Here is a 4,170-nt window from a genome sequence, read left to right on the forward strand (position 1 = left end):
TTCCCTGGAGGGGCAGATTGTGTTAGTATGTTAATTGAATAATTATTTTTATTATATAGATAATAACAGAACATGGGATGATCTCATATATTAAGGCATTGCTTATCTGATGTGTGACGTCTTTCCTCGTCCACGTGTGCGTGTGGGCGAAATGGTGAAACCCATGTATCCTGTCTTCGGGTTCTTTCGGTGTCCGCGGCAAGGTGGGGGGGGGTCAAAAAATGAGACCCTCAACCCCGACTTTATACAAATTCAATAAAGAACCGGAAAATTTGGATTACTTAAATCCGACATACCGCCCACCTAAATTTGGCTCAGTCGGATTTACAAATTGAAAAACGCAAAGAGACGGGAAGGTGCAGTCAACCATAAAATATGAAAGAGGCTAATATAAAGACAACCATAATGGTAGTAACTTTTGAGAACGAACAAATCATGTATGACATACAAGACAAAAACAAAACAAATATATACAGATTCGCGATTTCAAGAAATCGGTCTTGATTGACGGTTGGAGATACGATATGAGAAAAATGCTTTTGTCTCTCAAGGAGATTCAATACTGCCGCCCACCCTGAATAGCCTAGGCTTATCGACAGAAAACTCAGTTGATGATAGACGCTGAGAGCGTGTTAGTGTAGAGCGACGCGCAGGTGGAGGAGGATAGAAGGTGTGAGGATACATCGGACCGATTGGTTTTCCGCTTGCAGCGTTGTGGGCTCCTACGTTTAACTGAACCGATTTTGTTGGGTTTTCGAATAAAATTGCGTCTTCCCGTATGAGGAGCCAGATACTGGTGGACGAAGCACTATCCAAGTATGTCCCCATAACGACTTTACCGTAGGCAGGAAGTATAGGTGACCATCCCCAAAGGCCTTGGTGGTAACTAGGTGGGGGTATAGGTCAACGCCGGCGAGTAAATCAATGGGACTGGGAACGCCAAAGAAAGGGTCGGCCAGAATGTGATGCGACAAATCTCTGATAACCTGGGTAAGTTGGAGGTGATTCGTTCGACAACGAGAGCGCGGACCTTAAAGTTCGTTGTTTCGTCGATAAAGGACCGAAGCCTGAATGTGATCGAACTCTTAAGCACCGCCTAAACCAGCGATTCTGCCGCAGAAGGGCCGCAACTGGCCGTTAATTCGCGTTGCGAGTTCGGCAGTCACGAAAGAGTATTGACTGTCAGAATCGAGCAGTAAACGTGCGGGCGGGTCCGGAGAAACGCTCTGACCACTTTTGCTGGTGAGCTAGGAAACTCCGCCCTTTCCTCTACCGGCGTGCTTATCGCGTGGAGTGTCGGTTTGTGACTGCGTCGTGAGACAGCTTGCAATGCATCATTCTCTGCCTCATGAACGCGATGATCTGATCAACGGAGGGGAATTCGTTACCTCGTGGTGTATCTGGAAGTGCTGTCTGTTGACGGGGTCCAACGCTCGGAGTGCTAATGTGTACAAATCACGCCCGATTCATCGTCTAAGGACAAGGCACGGAATGACTCGACTCCCTTCCCACCACTGCTAAGTACGACGAATATTTTGCGCGCTCACCGCCGGATGTGGGGCATTTGCGACCTAAAATTCTCTGCAAGCATCTCGATGCGAAAACGCGTGGGTTATCGTACTCTCACATCAGAGCGTCCCATGCCATCTAGTATAAGCTCGATTCGAATGGAAATCCCGCCAACAGTGACGTGGGCTCACCTAATAGGGTATTTTTTAAATAATGTAATTTCTTTACGGAAGCTAGATGGGAATTATCATGAACGAGTGATTTAAACGTCTCACAAAGCGTGCCATGGCGGAAAGATTACCGTCGAAGACCAGTAAATTAACCAATTTATAATTAAATTTATTAAGCCAATTTAATAATAAATAGAGATGACTCTCTCAAGAAGTATTAACTAATGCTTTCAATACTCTTTAGTGGTGCCTGGTATATATGCAGATGGGATTAAGCCTAAACAACAGAAAGGCCTCCCACGACTCTTTAAATTATGACACATATTAACAATTAATAATGTAATAATTAATAAAAATAATTAACAAACATAATTAAAAGTAGGCAAAATGTCTCACACAAAAATAATTTTTTTTTTGTTAATAAGTCTCATATGTTCCACAAGACCCTGACCCGGATTTCATCAAATGTTTATATTGGGACCTGTCCGTACGACACGTCCCCGTTCAGGTACCCCGATTATATTTTAAAATTATAATTAAAGTACTGTGTAACGAATGGGTAGTTAAAAATTGAGAGACGTTCTGCTCATTAATGAAAATGTATATATTTTAACATTAATTCCCTGGAAGGGCAGATTGTGTTAGTGTGTTAATTGAATAATTATTTTGATTATATAAGATAATAACAGAACATGAAAAGATCTCATATATTAGGTCATTGCTTATCTGATGCGTGACGTTTTCACCGTTGCAATCACAACTTCGTCCTGTGGCGGCTTTCCTTGTCAGGTGTGCGGTGGGCGAAATTGCAGTTGTGGCGTCTTAGAGGTCTTCCGGTATCCGCGGCAAGGAGAGGCATCAGAAAATGAGACCCCCGACTCCGACTTTATACAAATTCAAAAAAGAACCGGAAAATTCGGATTACTTAAATCCGACACAGTCCTTAATGTCTCGATAATATCGTGGCCAAGGTTGGCATATATTTTGTTGATTGTGTGTCTGAATCTGTTTCCGTTATATTTGAAATTTCTTTCCACACCTCCTGAGTAATGGGCAAATGTTTAATCAAGAGTGCTACCTGTACTTGAAACCTGAAGGTCCAACGTCTCTTGAGAGCATGTCCACCAGGGCCCTGTTTCATAATGAAAGCTAATAGTATTAGTTCATAGTACAAGTGTAGACACTAGTGTGGTAATAATACTAATACATATTTTTTTCATGATAGAGATGACTATTAGTGATAGTACAGGAATTAAAAAATACTAAAGTACAAGTTACTATTGTACAAGTGTAGATCGACCTTTACGGAATCCGGATTGGAATGACTGTTCTTTATTATCCACATTAATCTTTTATTAACCATACATTCCATTATTTTACTGACACAGCTTGTGAGGAATATTGGTCGGTAGCTGGTTGTCATCCGCTTGTCCTTTCCATTTTTTAAAATTGGGATTATTATTGATACCCGCCGGGTACTTGGGCATTTCTTAGTGAACCAGACATGATTGTAGTAGTCAAGCAGCCATTTTAACATGTTATTTGGGAGTTCTTTTATAATGTGATAGTGGATTTGATCAGGTCCGGGTGTAGTGCCTTTGACGGTATTTAAGATATGTTTTAATTCCCACAGGGAAAAAGGGAGGTTGTAATGTACGGCCGTTTCATTATCTGTCCTATCGAAACTTATTGCATCGTTAACGATGTTATTTCTAGTGGAATTAAAAATTTCGAAGAAATAGTTGGCAAATGTATTTCATATAATGGATGGGTTTTCTGTCAGTTTTCCGTTAATAGATATAGTGTAACAGGGAAGGGAGGGTTTTCTAGTAAATTTGCGGACTTTAATCCACACATCAGCTGACGATGTAGAGGAGTTTATGAAGCTAATATATTTTTTCCATGACTCCACCTTACTTTGTTTAAATATATTTTTACACATAGCCCGGTGCTTTTTATATTAAATAAAATTTTCCGAAGTCATACGTTTGGTGAATTTTTTATATGCCTTACGACGTTCTTTAATAGCCTTATTACACCTATCATTAAACCAAGGGACAATCGGTCTTATTGGGGATCCAGATCCATATCAGATGGATCAATTTGTGGTGGGGGGTCCCATAGCTGGAGATAAGGAAAGTATGTTCCCCTGTGTTAAGTAGAAGGAGATTAGTATTGTCAGTAGGGAGAATAAGCCGGTTCTGGATCACCCCATGAGCCTTTTTGGACTTTGGACCCTAGCCTCGAACCAGCCTTAACCACGTGTCCTTGGACTTTGGACCCTAGCCTCGAACCAGCCCTAACCACTCACGTGTCCTTGGACTTTGGACCATGGCCTCGAACCAGCCTTAACCACTGGTCACGTGACCCATGGGGGGGGGGTTGAATTAAAATTTTTACTTCGACCTACACTTAACCACTCACGTGGTCGGTCACCTCATCATTAGACAGCCAATGGGAGGCTAGTATTTGGTCACGTGACCCCATGGCG

The sequence above is a fragment of the Halyomorpha halys genome, unplaced genomic scaffold (genome assembly GCF_000696795.3).
Source record: "Halyomorpha halys isolate HHAL.00 unplaced genomic scaffold, Hhal_1.1 Scaffold1411.1, whole genome shotgun sequence".
Taxonomy (NCBI): Eukaryota; Metazoa; Arthropoda; class Insecta; order Hemiptera; family Pentatomidae; genus Halyomorpha; species Halyomorpha halys.